The 17,727-nt window shown below is 41.3% G+C and overlaps 1 protein-coding gene across 4 annotated transcripts in view; it reads left to right on the forward strand.

Moving 5' to 3' along the window:
* The window catches only part of ITSN2 (intersectin 2), a 122,901-nt gene continuing 113,605 nt past the window's right edge, over positions 8,432–17,727 (forward strand). For 2 of the 4 annotated variants that reach the window (XM_018055566.1, XM_018055569.1), the window contains exon 1: positions 8,432–8,632. The gene's annotated coding sequence lies outside the window, so the exon portion shown is untranslated. Of the gene's footprint in view, positions 8,633–8,696; positions 9,090–17,727 lie in introns of those variants that run through there. The other 2 variants (XM_018055568.1, XM_018055567.1) reach the window with 2 other exon arrangements.

Here is a 17,727-nt window from a genome sequence, read left to right on the forward strand (position 1 = left end):
CGTCTGAAATCTTTTTAAACTCCACTTCCCACAAATGAGTAAATTCTAGGCAGACTATTTCAAAGTATGATAAAAATTCTGTTGCTTCAAAATGGAGTGTCTACAACATTGAACAAAAGAAACCAGGCACAGATGGGTACATACTGTGTGATTTTACTTATATAAAATCTGGGAGCTGGCAAATTTATGATGTGCACACTTTTAACACCTGGAAATTATACCTTAATAAAGAAGAACAGAAATGGTCTATAATTAGATAAGATCATTTACAGAACTGAAAACCAGACACAGACATTGAGAAGATTTCATTTTCCTTAAATTGCCTATTTGGAATGTAATAAAGCTTTTCTAGGTGTTTTGAGTAATCCACACTTACTAAACCACCTTGGTCAGCATGGGTGGTCATGAATGGTGAGATGTTTAATTACTTATATGGCTCACATTGGCCAGACGGAGTGTATATCTTAAGGCCACTGCTGCCTCTCTTCAAATGACTGGGTGGATTCTCTTTCATAAAGAGTTATGTTATGTCCATGATAGACTCTTACAGGAATCCAAGAAATATGACCATGTAAGTTCCAGCCTGGAGATCTGTGGCCAATACAGAGAAGAGGAATTGCACTGCAACAGAAGATCCTGGCTGCAGAGGAAGGAATCCCAAGCTCCAGGAACATCACACAGGGTATCTGACTATAAAGGGGAACTTGACCTACTGTTTGCATCTTCATGTTTTGGGTAATTGTTCTTCCAAGATAAATTATTTTGGAAGTTCTTTATGCACATTTAATATGAAAACAGAGAAATTATTAAATGCTGTAAGCCAGTGAGAGGAAGCCTTGTAGAGTAGAAAGAGCATGGACTTGAGAGTCAAAAAAATCAGGAGTCAAATTCTAGCTCTTCCACTTCCTAAATATGTGACTGTGCAGAAATGATCCAATTCTTCTGAACTTCCATTTCTTTGCCTATGAAATGAGGTTTATAATACCTGCTATATATTGTTATCTTAAGAACTGGAAACTACATGAGTGCCTGGCATGCTGAGCAAACAATGGTGTCGGTAACTGTTAAATATTAAGAGAACTGGATACCAGCCATTCTCAGCACTTACGGCTGAATGGCTTTGTTCAAGACACTCATGTTTTTAATTTATAAAAAAGCCAAAAACATCTACCTGTTGAAGAATGGCTTCTGAGCTTAATTTGCAAGCAGTCTATTTTTGTTCTTTCTTGTGCTTCTACATGTGTCTACTGAAATAAGCACTTTAACACTAGATACTAGACAAGGGGGGAAAGGTCTGTTTATTGGATATGTACAACACAAAAGGAAAAAAAAAATCAGAAATGGTAAATGGCAACAGTACCTAACCTCCATTTGAGGCCCAAGGCAGAAAATTCTCCTGAAAGGGTGGATGAGAATGGCAACTGACTTCAGGTTACTGACCTCATTTTTAGCAGTGATTTCATTGCTCTAATTTTTAAATGTTCATTTTGTTCTTGAATGAAATCAAGATAGGGAAACTTTCAAGTATATCACTCAGGGTCACAGACAAGATGGCAGAGTAGAAGGACATGAGCTCATCTCTCCTTACCAAAACACTAGAATCACAACTGCTGAACAACCACGGACAAAAAAGTACTGGAACCTTCTAATAAAATACCCTACATCCAAAGACAAAGAAGAAGCCACAATGAGATGATAGGAGGGATGCAAGTGCAATAAAATCAAATCCCATACAGGCCAGGTGGGCGACCCACAAATTGGAAAATACACTGCAGAAGTTCTCCCATCGGAGTGAAAGCATGAAGTCTGCATGCAAGCCTCTTAGGTAGCCTCACCCACCAGGCTACAACCACAATCACAGAAAGACAAAATGAGATGGCAGAGAAATATGTCCCAGATGAAAGAACAAGACAAAACTTCAGAAGAACAACTAAGTGAAGTGAAGATAGGCAATCTACCTTTAAAAGAATTCACAGTAATGATAGTAAAGATGATCCAAGATGTCCAAAATGAATAGAAGCATAGATGGAGAAAATAACAAGAAATGTTTAACAAAGACCTAGAAGAACTAAAGAACAAACAGCTGAACAATAACTGAAATAAAAAATGTACTAGAAGGAATCAAGTATATCACCCAAACAAGCAAACAGTGGCTTCCTATTGGTGTAGGGTCTATCTTCCTACAGTTCTTGACTCCAGAGCAAGGATGGTTGCCCCATCTCATCTCTCTCTACTGAGGGTAGGCATAAGGCCAAGATAGGGGCAGTTATCTTTCTTTTATTTCACAGGCTCAAGATGCGTTATTTAGGGAGAAGAAAATTGCAATACTAGAAATAAAAATGCTTGTCCTGCCAGTCTGGGCCAAGTAGTAAAAAATGATCTGATCCATTGTATATTTTAAACTAAAATACTGTTGCTTTCTGAACCCAGAATAGCATGGCCTGTGTTTCTCTATTTAAAAGGGGAAAAGAAAATTACAACTCTGCATGGGAAAATTCCCAACAAAAGGCTTACGCCTGACTTTACCCCTTTTTCTTCATGCCAACCAAGGTTAGATAATCACAAACAGAACTTTACCCTCCTTCCTAGGATTGTTGTAAGGATTAAATGAAGCAAAATTACTCTGTCAAGTGAAAAATGCCACATAAATATTAGTCAGGCTATTACATGAAGGAAACTGGTATCATTCCAGGTTTGTGCTGGAGACAGCAACAATGAACTAAACAGACAGCTGGGCAAATCTGCCAGACAGGAAGCATGTCTGACTCTTGAACACAGGCTAGATTCCCTTCTGCTGAGCTATACCTGCCAGACTGGAAGCCCCTGGTGCTCCGGTCATGAATCGACACGTCCTGTCCAGGGCTTCCAAGGCCTCACTGCAGGCTGGCCTTTGGCTCCACCCTGCAGTGCTGGCCTAGGGCCAAGTCTGGGTTAACTTCCCCTTCTAGTTTGCCTGGTACTGCCTTTCCGGTACCATCAGGCATTAAGCCAGAGTCAGGTTTTGCAGAGCACAAGTGGCCCAAGAATGAGAACATTCCTTCCTTCATATTAGGGAACTTCCCTCTTCTTTCCCCTAAAAGCACTCCTATTTCTACTTCTTCTCTGGTTCTCATCTGCTCCAGGGCTCCACATTAGGGTGTGGGAGGTCAAGAAGCTAGGATAAGAGGGAAGGAACAAGTTTGTCTCATTGACCGTTCCTCTAAATTGAGTCTCAACTGCTCTCCACTAGTGCTACTTCCTTGCTAACTTCTTGCTTTCAGGAGCTGGAACGTAATAGGTTCTTAATAACTATTAGCCAAAGGAACACAAATATCAGATTAATGAATCAGCAAACATAGGTATACCTTGGAGATTTTGTGGGTTCAGTTCCAGACCACCACAATAAAGCAAATATCTCAAAAAGTGAATTTTTTGGCTTCCTAATTCATATAAAAGTTGTGTTTCTACCACACTGACATCTATAAAATCAACAGCATTATGCCTTAAAAATATACCTACCTTAACTAAAAATACTTTATTGTTGAAAACCCTAACCATCATCCGAGTCTTTAGCAAGTCAAAGTAACATCAAAGATCACTGAACAGAGATCACGATGATAAATAATGATCAAACAGTTTGAAATATTGTGAGAAGGAATAATATTGAAATACTTGAGATATTGTGAGAAGGACTACATTGTGACAGAGACATGAAGTGAGCAAATACTGGTGAAAAACAGCACTAACAGACTCGTTTGCTATGCAGGGCTGTCACAAATCTTCACTTTGTAAAAATGAAGTATTTGTGAAGCACTATAATGTATGTCTGCATGCTCAGTTGCTTCAGTCCTGTCCGATTCTTTGTGCCCCATGGACTGTAGCTCACCAGGCTCCTCTATCCGTGGGATTATTCCAGCAAGAATACTGGAGTGGGTTGCCATTTCCTCTTCCAGGGGATCTTCCCAACCCAGGGATTGAACCTGCATCTCCTATGTTTCCTACATTGGCAGGCAGATTCTTTACCACTGAACCACCTGGAAAGCCAAAGCACAGTAAAGTGAAGCCTCATAAAATGAAGTACACCTGGGTCAAATGAAGTCCAAGGCCTTTTCCTGGACCCTGACCTCCCCTATTCCTGCTTGCTTTTCATCTGTTTTTATATTCAGAAACTAGGGCAGCTTCAGCTTGGTTTCCCAGATTAACTTTGAGTTTAGTTCTTTATGCACAAAGGATCACTTTCAGCACATCCATACTTTCATGTGAGTTTTAAGAAGAAAAAGGAACTTAAAAAGGGACAGGGACAAACCTTACCTTCTATCTATTTCTCAGAAGGGACAGAATCAATGTGGCAATATATAAGTGTGTGTGTGTGTGTGTGTGTGTGTGTGTGTGTGTTTAGGAGTGGCATGAAAAGATTGTGAGGTTGTGTTATTTTCTATAGGAGAATGGAAGAGACACCCTAGCTGGAAAGCACAGTTGCTAACAGTAGAGGCAGATTAACTCCTACCAAAGACAGAAGGTCAAGGGGGCACAGCTTTAAAATCATGCTGCTCACTCCTATCTCCAGATGCCCTAGATCATTAGGGGAGAGCCAGGGTTTCCTGATGTTGAGTGGTGGAACAGTGTTCCACTGCTCCAGCACATCAACTATGAAACCCAGGTGGTATCAAATACTCAGATATACATGTAGTTGGAATGACAGAAGGAGATGAGAGAGAATGGGGCAGAAAAAAAATGTGTTTTAAAAACCAATGGCTAAGACTTTGCTTAATTTGATGAAAGACAGAAATTTGTAGATACAAGATTATAAATGAACACTAAGCAGAATAAACACAAAAAAGGTTTACACTGATGTATACCAGAGTCAAATTATTGAAAGTCAAAGCCTAACAGCAACTCTCAAAAGCAGCAAGAGAAAATAACATATTGCACAGAGGGAAAAATGATCTGATCAACAGGCAACTTTCATCTGAAACCATAGAGGCCAGAGAGAATGGAAAAACACCATTAAAATGCTAAAACTAAAAAAACCATCCTGTCAATCCAGAACTCTATATTCAGGGGATATGTTATTCAATTATGAAAGAAAAATAACAATATTTTCAGATAAAGTACAACTCAAAAGACTTGTAGCCAACAGATCTACACTAGAAGAAACACTAAAAGAAGCTCAAGTTGAAGGGAACTATAAGATGGAAACTTTCATTCAACGGGGAAGAATGAAGCCCACCAAAAATGCTAAGCATCTGAATAAATTAAAAAACTATTTTTTGCTCCTTTTGTCTTAATTTCTTTATAAATTGCTTATAGTACTGTCTTGGGAGATCTATTACTTGCAGAGGTATTACATATGAGCTCATAGCCTTCCTACTCTGTATTTATCTTATGGGATGCTTAGAGCCTGGAATTGCTTCTGCTCTCTATTTGAGCCTCTTCCCATTACTAAGAATTTGTTATGTGGGTTGACTGGGTAGTAATGTGGTGAGGGACAAAAATCTTTGAAAGCCAACAGAAACGGAGATTGCTAGAACATAAAATATATATGGTTGGGAGGGAGAATCAGTGCAGGGAAGGAAAACATTGAGATTAAATGTTCTCATGGTAAAAGCGAAGTTACCAGGAACAGGCCTTCAATCTGTGCTAATCTGTGGCAGAACTTGGGGAAGAGAAATGTAATGTACTTAGTCCACTACTTAATTTCTCAACCTTCTCACCCTACAATAATTCTTAATCTTCTTAAGGCTTGACAGGTATGTCTATATGTCTTTAGATAGTACTTAGTTCCTCCAGGTATCTGATTTCCAGTTGGCGCAGGAAGTGAAAAAGAGGTGGTAGGATTTGGGAAATATTAAGGGGAGAAATTACAGATACAGTTCCAAGGCGCACCCTGTGATGAGAAGAGGAAGTCAAAGAACTGGGATTGTGGTGGTATCACCCATATGAATCATCAACCCTGAAAGAGTAGGACAGGATGGACACACTGGCCTCAGAGCTCTGAATGGAATCTTGGGATATAATTGTTTTAGTGTTTGGAGTACTATAGGCTTCCAGTTGTATTCAGGACCTCAATTTCCATCAGAGGTTCTTAGCTTTTTGGTTTATTTTAGGAAGACTTAATGGAGAAGGCAATGGCACCCCACTCCAGTATTCTTGCCTGGAAAATCCCATGGATGGAGGAGCCTGGTAGGCTGCAGTCCATGGGGTTGCGAAGAGTCGGACATGACTGAACAACTTCACTTTCCCTTTTCACTTTCATGCATTGGAGAAGGAAATGGCAACCCACTCCAGTGTTCTTGCCTGGGGAATCCCAGGGATGGGGGAGCCTGGTGGGCTGCCGTCTATGGGGTCGCACAGAGTCGGACACGACTGAAGTGACTTAGCAGCAGCAGGAAGACGTAAATTTTTTCTTAAATTTCTTTATAACTATTCTTTTCTATAAAGTTCATTTCTGTCCTACCAAGGATTTGGCCTCCTCCTTTAGAAAGAAAGAGGACTCAGGGTGAATGGCATCAGGTCCAGAACCCAGAAACACAAATGACATTGATCAGACAATGGGAGGGAATTGAAGACTGGCTATCAATTGGCCTATTGGGAATAAAAATAGGTTTCACCTTACAGACCAACACTTTGGAGAATTACCTTGAGAAGGATTCAGAGGCTTGGACTGAAGCACAGACTCCGAAAAGGGATCATAAATAACTGGTGATGTCTGTCATGGGAATAAGACCATGTGCTCAAGAGTGCTGTCTGTAGCTTGGGTGGTTTGTTTGCAGACTCATTGGTCCCCAGCAGATACAGGATAGACTGACTGGTCTCTAGTAGATAAATGACTTCCTAGGCTAACGCAAGGAAGTCAGGTTTTTCTGTGTCACTGACTCAGGACCTGTCTATCAAGTCTAAGTCAGGTCCAAATCAAAGAGTTAGGAAAAACATCGAATGTGAGAGCGGGAAAAGCCTGTTTATCATTACTGATGTTTGCTAAGTTCCTCACAGGAGTTGCCTGTCTAGTTCAGATAGGCCTGGTCTCCGGAGTCACGCCTCTTAAGTCCGCTGGCTACATTCACATGCCCCAACGTGTAAGAATGAAAGGAAGACATGGGATCTTTTGCTCTGCACAGATTTCTCCTTTTCCAACAAGTCATGGTGTATGAATTTTGTACATGGGTCCATCCTACACTCCATGTGTAAAGCCAACAAAAATCTTGGGTCTTGAACCCCGACTTTGTTATGCTCATAGGAACCACAAACGCCACCTCTAACCTCAAATAACAAAAAGCCTTTCTCTTGAAGGAGTGCTGTGTCAAGGGCAAGCCCCCCCATAAATGGTGGTGACTTGAGTTATTTAGTCTTTTGTGAAGAGAGTAGGAGCTGAAAGGGGAGAAAAAACAGATGCTGAATTTGAGCTTCACCTGTCAGGCGGCTCTCAGGTGGGGAAGAAAGTTCAGCAAGGGGGTGGAGGGCCGCAGGTAGTGGAATTCACGGAGAGATGACTATCTTCTTACTGCTTGGCCAGAGTATTAGAGGTAGATGCCCTGCGTGTGGATGGGGGCTGGAAGGCTCCTTTCTTTTCCTTTTTTATTTGTTATAGTGAGGGACGCTGAATGGACGACTGTTGCTGCTGCTGCTGCTAAGTCACTTCAGTCCTGTCCGACTCTGTGCAACCCCATAGACGGCAGCCCACCAGGCTCCCCTCATCCCTGGGATTCTCCAGGCAAGAACACTGGAGTGGGTTGCCATTTCCTTCTTCAATGCATGAAAGTGAAAAGTGAAAGTGAAGTCGCTCGGTCGTATCCGACTCTTAGCGACCCCATGGACTGCAGCCCACCAGGCTCCTCCGTCCACAGGATTTTCCAGGCAAGAGTACTGGAGTGGGGTGCCATTGCCTTCTCCGGGACGACTGTTAGGTACGACGAAAGTGAGTCCTTCTTGGGTATTTGAAGGAAAGGCCCGTAACACACCCATGAGCAAAGGTGGGAATAACCTATGCCCGCCCCATCCCCATTCCAGGGGAATTGAGCTCCCAGGTGAGAAGGCTCCAGAGAGAACCCCACAGGGACTTGGGGTGGGGTGGGGCGCCTGCATCAGGGACGTGCTGGACACCCCTTGGCCCTCTTCCGAAACCTTGGGGTCTGCGGTGGCAGGAAACGCATCACCCAACCCCAACATGTCACCTCGGGGAGGAGGAGCCAGGTGGGTCGGCACCCCTCCAGGAAGGGCTGCCGGGTCCAGGGCTTCAGGGCCTCCCCGAGGGAAGAGACGAGCATGTGGACCAGGCCCGCGGGGTCCGCGGCCTCGGGACTTCGGGGGTGATGAGCCGCGCCCGGGCCAATTTCGGGTTCCCAAGGGAGTACGAGTCGGTGCCCGCCAGCGGGCGGGCGGGCCGTCAACTGCCCGGCCCGTCGCCTCCCTCCCCGCCCCCCGGCTTCCTGCGGAGGCCGTGGCCGCCATGTTGTAGGGCTGAGGCGGCGCCGCGGAGCCCGAGCGGCCGTGACAGGCTGCGCAACAGGTTCGCTGTCGGCGGCCTGACGACGAAGCAGGCGCGGCGGCGGCGGCTGCCGAGCAGGTCTCCCGGCATCCGCCCGCGCCCGCGCCGTTGGTGCCGAGGGGCGCAGGGTCGCGCTGTGACGTGCGGGAGGCGCGGCGGGCGCGCCAGGTGGGTGAAGCGGCTGCCCGGGCTGCGGCAGGGCGCGGGGCAGGTGCGGGCGCCACCGCGTCCGCCGCGGGGAGGCTCGCGGGTCGGGCTGGGAGGCGGCTGCGCGCCCCGCACGACGCGGAAGGGCCCTCGGGAGCCCCGGAGGCCCCCGAACTAGGCCCCTGGCAGTCTTGGCGGCGCCGGGCGGAAACCTCCGGCCCCGGGTTCCTGCCCCCGCGGCGCGGCCAGGGCGGACAGCCAGGAGCCGGGGCCGGGCTGCCTCTTCCCAGCGGCCAAACCCTGGACCCCGGCCGCGGCCTCTTCTGGCAGGTGCGGACGCGGCGGCGGGCCCCATCGCTTTCGGGGTGCGGGCAGAAGCGAACCAGCCCTGAGGTGCACCCGCCCGCTTCCTCGGGGCCCCATTTTATTTTCACAGAGTTGGTTTTCCTCCTTGGCAATGGTTGGTGCGGAATGTCAGGTGAGCCGCATCCCAGTGCGTCAAAGTAGCCCGAGTCACGAGAGGCCAGTGGGCGGATGCTCTGAGTCCGCCGCTCTCATTAAACCAAAGTTGGGAAATGTTACAATTTGAGTTCAGCGTTATTGACTTCCAGGGTATACAGGAAGCACGGAGAGCTGTAATCTCTTGGACCAGAGTAAAAGTTGATTGCTTTTATAATTCTTTTTGAAGACGCCTGCATGTGTATAGTGAATGGGTAAACCGAGGCTGAAATGCAGATGGCTGTGCATTTTGTAAAAAGATGATGTATTTGGATTTATTAATCCTGTGCGTTATAGTCGAGTGATTGCTGATGGCAAGTATGCTTCACTTGAGACTTGTATTAATTAGAAATATTTTTGATATAATACTTTGTGATAGGAATTAAACTTAACACAAAAATGTTTGCTTTGCTAAATGCACTAGTTTGTTTTTGCTAGGGTTTACTTGCTTACCCAGAAATAGGCGAGTGTGCCTTGAAATTTTGTGTTGTCCTAGTCAGCTTAATTTGGGTAGCATAGACTCCAGGTTAAGCTTCTTAAGCCTCTTAAGAAAAGTAATTGCCTCTCTGCCTGTGTTGCTTTGCTATGTTGTTAATCAGTGGTAAAACCTAAATACAATCTAGAAACATCACGCAAACCCCTTACATAAATTAATAATGACGTCTCTCAGAATTTAAAAGATAGTAGCAGTTTTGATGTGCTAGGTTTCTTTGGCTGTTCCTACGATTCCCTTGTAATTTATTTCCTCCAGCTTTATTGAGATATGCTTGACATATATTCCTTATTAGTTCAAAAGTAGGTAAGGTGAAAGTTATTTCTAAAAGCTTCATTTAAGGACAAATAGAATTTTGTGTTTTTTGGAGGCCATGGGAAAAATGTACATGGCTGCTGGTTCAATGTAGTAGCAATGAGCCTCGCGAAAGCTTGCATTTTTAAAAATACTTTAATGCATGTAACTGTTTTTTTGCTTACCTTTATAACAAAAGGTAGAATTGTTTGAGAAAACTTGACCTGTACTGAATTATTGAGGAGGGAGGTACTGTTGTTGGTTCAGCGTATCTCATGGCTAAAATCCAGATCTCACTAGAATATGAGAAAATGTGTTACACAATTGCTGGGAATAGAATTATAGTTTTTAAAAATTTTGTATTTTCACGAAATCTGAATAGTAAAAGGAACTTCTGTACATCCATCACCCAAACTCAGCAGCTTTCAAGACCTTCTTTGCCCATCTCTTTCTTCCTTTATTTTTTTCACTCTATAGACTTACCGTATCTCTTTTTTAAAGTGTGAATTTTCTTACATAACCTTAAGGTTTTTATCTTTAATACAGAGTTTCAGAAATTTCTATCTAGTAAGACAAAACGACCATTTATTGGGTATCTACTTCAGCTGCTTTCCTCAGTATTAAAATATATTTACCATTTTTGTCATTTATTGAACACTTACTGCCTCCCAGGCTCTGTGTTGTGTTATATAATCATTTAGGCTCACAGAGATCCAATGAGTAGTTCTTTCCCACCCATCAAATAGATAAGTGAAATGTTAACCTAGAGGTTAACAGAGCTTCTTTAGGTTAACTGAGTTACTCTAGGTCACTGAGCTAGTAAGCCAGGTTTCAAACCAAGATTCTTCTAACTTCAGCGCCTGTTCCTCAACTGGTACATTCATCTTGGTCCAGAAATTTAAACAAAAGGTTATTTGGGCATTCAGTATTTGTTGAGTAAATGAATGAAAGTTTTGATATGTATTATTCCATCAATAAGTAGCATTTTTATGTACTATATTTACTTGTAAAGCATTAACAAGTTCCAGAAATGATTCAGAATAAGCTAATTACCTTACTCAAAATATGGTGGTATCTTATTACCATACAACAGTGCGTGTGCCTGTTTTTCTTTTTTTATATTCTGGTATTTTCAGTACCTTATTTATGGAAAAATGTATGGAATAACTATTAATATTTATGAAGGAAGGCTAAAAATAGGCAGACATTTTTGTGTGCCAATTGTTAAAGGCTGGATTCCAAGTGTGAAGTATAAAAATAATGTTTAGGATTAGTTCTGTAAAAGAATAGTCCTATAGATGAAGCTGCATCAGAAACGCTGTATTTTTTACTTGAGTTTATTTTTTACTTTTTACCATTCTCTACCTACAGAACACAACGACTAAATTAGAGTCCTGTTGAGTAGTGTGCATATAGGTATTCTTGAGAAGGAGGAACTGAACTGGTCTTAAATGATCTACAGGCAGAGAGGAAGTGGGGGAGGGGGGAAGGAAACTGAGCAGAAAAAGAACACATCTGAGCGAATACATCAAGAAATAATGTATTTTTACAACTCTAAGAGAGCACCATATTTCATTTTCAAATATTCTGAGAGATTAATTTAAAAATTAGTTTCACAGTTATATCAGGACACTGAATGATTTGTTTGTGAAGTTATTCAGCAGTGGTTATGGTAGACATTTAGAGATCTAATACCAGATGGCAGACTTCTACTTGTTTTATTTAAGCAACTGTTTTATGTTTTCTAGATCATTTTTTTCACTAGTGCTTATTAATTTTAGAAAAAGTATATGTATTTCAATACAAATTTTATTTATTTTGATCTGGATGAAGGTACAGGCCTTTAGGTTAAGCCTCCTGCTTATATCTGTTTTGAGCAACTTACTTTAATTCTCTAAGCTTCTCTTTCCTCATATGTAAAATGGGGAAAATAACAGTACTTATCTCATAGTGCTGTTGTATGTAATATAAAGTCCTTGCCACAGTGATTTCTGCTTGGTATAAGTGCTTAATAAATGTTACATATTATTATTCCAACTTATTTCAAAGAGAAATTTCAAAACTGAACTTAGTCTTCTTTCTATTTTTTTTTTAATTTGTTCTTAATGTTTAATCTCACCATCAAAACAATCCATAAAAGAAGGCTGGAAAATAGAGGAGAATTTAGCCACAATCCTTTCTCCCAACAAAGAATTTGCATTTTTAGTCCCCTTAATTTGGGGGAGGGTGGGAGGCATAGCCTAAAAGAAGCAAATGTTCTATATCTGGAAAAGAAGCTACTGTTTTGGTTTATTACTTTGAAGTCTTTGAATCCACATGCTTAAATAACTTCTGCTTTTCAGTGTGAGGAGTATTTGGCTACTATGAGGTTGATAATGGGAAAGAATGACCAAGAACAGTGTCAAACTGCAGAGCCTACATAGATAAGGACCCAGTAGGGTTTGCTTGGACAGTTTGGAGGACACTGATAACTTGCTGTATCATTTCATTTTTGCTTAAAAATAGGTATTTGGACACTTTCTTCACCACTTTGCCACTCCTCCTTCACACTTAAGAGTGATTGCTTATATATGAGAATTAAGTAGGTCAAATTAATAAATTTCACAATTTATACAACATTTGAGGACTTTACTTTTAGTGAGTGTGTGCTAAGTTGCCTCAGTCGTGTCTGACCCTTTGTGACCCTATGGACTGTGCCTTTGCAATGCTATGTATGGACTATAGCCCACCAGGCTCCTCTGCCCATGGAATTCTCCAGGCAAGAATACTGGAGTGGGTTGCCATGCCCTCCTCCAGGGGCTCTTCCTGACCGAGGGGTTGAACCTGTGTCCTTTACGTCTTCTGCATTGGCAGGCGGGTTCTTTACCACTAGTGTCACATGGGAAGCCCTTTTAATGAGTATGAAATACTTTTTGGTGAATATAAGTGAGAGCTTAGAGATTAATGAAGTTTGCTGAGAATGAAGCAGACTAGGAATGCTTGCATAGCATTCATTCTCTAACTTTATGGTAAGCCCTGAAAACCTGAATGGTAAGGAAGACTTGAGATTTAATTTCTCTTTATTCTCCTCTCCTCACTAGAAGCGTTTTAGGCTATACCTCTGCTAAAGCTCCAGTGAAATGCTTAGACAACCTGTATTAGAAGACTTTCCCTCCCCACTTCTCCTTTCTTCTGGTGTCTGGTCTTCATTCCATATGTGTGTGTGTGTATGTGTGTGTATATGGTTTTTTTTTTTTGGCTGTGCAGCATGTGGGATCTTAGTTCCCTGACCAGGGATTGAACTCATGATGGAAGTGTTGAGTCCTAACCACTGGACTGCCAGAGAAGTCTCTTCCTTCCATGAATCTGACTGAAGTTTTTTCCTCCTTCCAGCATCCTAGTTCCTACATCCAGGATCTAGGGTTCCACTGTTGTCTGAAAGCTGAGTTACTTGGATTATTGAGATGCAAAGAGCCATGCCATTTAGGTTTGAGATAGATATAGATAACTCAGAGCTTTCTGACCACTCCTTTCCGGGTCCTGGGTTTTATAGTCTTTATAACCTGGTGGTCATCCCATCTTGAAAAAGTACACGCTACAGCTCCCTCTTATATCCATGTTTACTATTGCTTTCCTCGTTAGGTTGACTTTACCCCAACTTTATCTTTCTAGGGGTTTCAATGGGGGAAAAAAACTCCTCTTCCCTCTGTTTCTGCCGTCTGCTTTAACTTTTATTCTCAGCCTCTTTCTTCTTTAAAAAGTAAAACCTAATAGAAGTCACTCATAATTCTTGATACTGAATTCATTTCGTTCTTCTAGCAAATAATGAGTGTCTTTATGCCAGGAACTGATCCAACCACTGAGAGTATAAACAGTAAACAAAACACACAAAACCCCTGCCCTGGGCTACTTGTATTCAGGAATGGGGAGTAGAGACAAAAATGTCTAGGAGTTAGAATTTGCTGAGTGCTATGGAGAAAAGTAAGATAGGAAATGGGGCTAGGGAATGTGTGGGCAGTTGGGTGGGGGTAAATGGAGAGAAGTAAGACTTTGCCTCATTCAAAATTATTAAAGAATTCAAAATTGGGAGGATTATTGTACACATTTTATGAGTTAATAGTATTTCAGATCATTGTGTTTAACAGAAATGTTTGGACCCAGTAGATCTCTTAATATTTCTATTTTCTATTTCTATTTTCTAGTAACTTAAGCCAGAAAACAAAAAACCTCAGGTACAACATGAACCTAGAGCAGATAAACTATTTATCAAATAGCATAGAATAGATACCTTAATTTGATTTTTTCTAAAAGTGCTATGTTGTGTTTGTTTTTAAATTCTATAGACTTTTTGTTTATGCTATTTTTGTTATGATGAGTAACATAAGGTTCCTTGTGTAAAACTGGAAAGCTGCAGGGAAATTGAAGGAAGAAAATTGTAGTCCTTAATAATCATATTATCCGGAGAAATGTTGAGTGTTAATATTTTGGTAGATCTCATCTAGAAATTTTTCTTTGGGAAAAATGGAATTATATATTCTGCTTTTGTTATCTGCTTTTTAGTTTAGTAGCATTTATCAAAACCATGGTTCTACTTTATATTTATCTACAATAAAATTTTTATTGGCTAAATAATATTGTCTTGCTTCTACTGGATGTTAATAATGTCTAATGTCTATTGATATTACTGTATCCTGGTTACTTTTGAGACGCTTTACATACTTTTGCTCATTTAGTCTTTAGTCTCTCTTTAAGAGCTGTTCTATCATTATTTATTCTATAGCTGAGAAAATTGAGCAAGGACAAGTTTAGTACTTTTCCCAATATCCCGCAGCCAGTAAGTGGCAGCCATAGATTATGAACTTATTCTGACTCCATAGCCTGTGCTCATATCACTATCTCATGTAGTTTCTCAACATTAATGTAGTTTATAGTTGTTTTTGTTGTAATTTTAAGTTGTGCCACAGCTAACATCCTTGTAACCATATCTGTCTTTATATCTATGATTATTTCCTTAGAATAAACTTCTAGTAGTTGCAGTAATATTGGGTCAAAAGGTGTGGATGCTTTCTAAGGCCCGTGTAAATGTATTGCCAAGTTGTCTTCCAGAAAAACTTGTCAGTACCAAAGTGTTCTCTTAACCAGAGGAAACCAGATTCCCCACATCCTTAGGAACACTTCTTTTAAAATCTAATAATTTGATAAAGACCCTTGTTTTAATTTTTCTTTCTCTGAATATTAGTAGTGAAGTGAAAGTCAGCCAGTCGTGTCCAACTCTTTGCAGCCTCGTGGCTATACAGTCCATGGAATTCTCCAGGCCAGAATACTGAAGTTGGTAGCCTTTCCCTTCTCCTGGGGATCCTCCCAACCCAGGGATTGAACCCAGGTCTCCCGCATTGCAGGCGGATTCTTTACCAGCTGAGCCACAAGGGAAGCCCAAGAAAACTGGAGTGGGTAGTCTATCCCTTCTCCAGTGGATCTTCTGACCCAGGAATCGAACCGGGGTCTCCTGTGTTGCAGGCAGACTATTTACCAACTGAGCTATCAGGGAAGCCCTAATATTAAGGTAATACTTAAAAGTTTTTTTCTTTGAGAAATATTTGTCTCTGTCCTTTTCTCACTTCATTGGCATGTTCATCTCTTGGTTATTTCTAAGATTTCTTTAAATATTAAGAATAGTAACTCTTTGCTTATAGATATAAATTTTTTTCCCAAGTTTGTATCTTAGTTTTGTAAACGAATTCTTATCAATCATAATGATAAATAGCTAGGGTTTATATAGTAATCACCGTGTGTGTGTGTGTGCGCGCGCACACGCGCATGCTTAGTCACTCAGTTGTGTCCAACTCTTTGTGACCCCATGGACTGCAGACCACCAGACTCCTCTGTCCATGGAATTTCCATGGCAAGAATACTGGAGCGGATTGCCATTTCTTATTCCAGAGGATCTTGCCAACCCAGAGATTGAATCTGTGTCTCTTGCATCTCCTGCTATACTAATTGATTATATTAATGAACTCATTTAACTTTTATAATATCTCTATGAGGTAGGTGCAGTTATTAGCTCCATTTACAAAGTACTCTGACAGTATGTTTTAAATTCTCAAACAGTTCTTTCTTCTGTGTCCTTGCCCATTTCTGTTCTCAATTCCTTAGAATCTCTTTTCCTAGCCTAATGGGTGATACCTTTTGTTCAGTTTTTCATTACTTAGTTTAGAGGTTGTTTTCTCTGGGATAACTCATCTAACAACTTTCTAGTTCCCTAAGGCAAAGTTAGGTGCCCATCTTCTGCCTTTTTTTTTATACCTGTTGCACTTACGTGGTCTTATTCCTCTTGTGTATTCCCTGCTGTTATACATTTTATACAGATGCTGTCCATCTGAATACTCTGTAAATATTGGTTGATTTGAATTAAAGGTGCTCATGATAATGTTGGTGATATAAGAAAGAAATCAACTTTCCCAGTATGTAAAATAGAGAAACTTACACTAAGGAAGTTAACACTGGAGCTCAACTTTAAAGGCCAGCGGGGAAGGAGGCAGAAAGAGGGGGACCTAGAGACTGAGTGCAAACACACATGGGAATTTCCCGTTCTGGGAACAACAAGTGATTTACAGTGATTTTGAGGTTTATCAGCTTTGCCTCTGGGAAAGCCTGATGTAATAAATCCCTCCTTCACCCAACATACCTGGTCTAGTGTTGAGAATATTTCAGTCTTTCTTCTGGATCTCTTCTGTTATAAAACAGAGCTCAGTTTCTTTTCTGACTTCCTCATTTTTTCAATGTGACAGGAGCGGGGGAAGTTGGCAGGTCCTGGTATAATCTTGATAAGATCTTGAAATGCCCAGGGAAGTTTTGTGACTTGGTGGGGAAGGCCTGCTGGCAGCCTTTGCTGAAAGTGGAAGCCTTGGGCTTGGGGGGAGAGGAAACCCTGCAGCCTGTCTGTGAAGACTTGGGTTCCTGCACACCCTTTCCTGGTTGTCAGCACATGGCACGAGAGCCCAGTGTCTTTTCTCTCTGGCCTGCAGTACGTTTCTGTTCTTCTAGCTTTGATACAAGACTAAGAGACATTCTTCTCTGGCTCTAGTCTTGAGGTATACTGACTGCTGGTCTTGAACAAGTGAGCACTTTACAGATTGACAATATAATTTATTTGTCATTTAATTTGATATTTTTTCAAATCCTCCTCTTTATATCTCATCATGTAACTAAAACTTTTTTCATTATGAAAATAATTCATGCTGATTGAAGAAACTTTGTAAAATAGAGAAAAAGAAAAGTAAGAGAAAAGTTATTCCAGCAACCAATTACAGCCACATTTTGTTGTCTCCCACTACCCTGTTTTTGCTCTTTGTTTTTACATACGTATTTTTGTACATGGTTTACAATATAGCACTGTAGTTAGGAACATGGCTTGTGCTGTCTGACTGGGGTTTTAGTTACAGCTTAGCCTTTTATTAGCTTTGTGAGTGCAACTGTCTCACTAAGCCTCAGTTGTCTTTTCTTTAAAAAGTGGCAGTTTCATAAAATATCTATCCCTCGAGTTTTTATGAGGATGAAGAAATAATATGTGTTCAGTGTGACCATCTCATAATGACTTTTCAATAAATGTAACAGTAATAATCAAGGCTGTCCTTTGGTTAGATCATCGAGGGGTGCTCCTCTGGGCTATGCTTGGAGAGAGGAGGTGGGTCAGGGTACTGTACCTTTCTTTTCTGAAATAATTAAAATTCAACTTCATATTTTTTTTTTAACATTCTCAAGGGGCCTATGAAAATGTTTACACTGAGACCTCCTTTAAAATATGACTTTTATCTTAGCCTAACCTCACAGTGGGTGAGTGGCCCTGGGCCTC

Source organism: Capra hircus, chromosome 11, assembly GCF_001704415.2.
Source record: "Capra hircus breed San Clemente chromosome 11, ASM170441v1, whole genome shotgun sequence".
NCBI lineage: Eukaryota > Metazoa > Chordata > Mammalia > Artiodactyla > Bovidae > Capra > Capra hircus.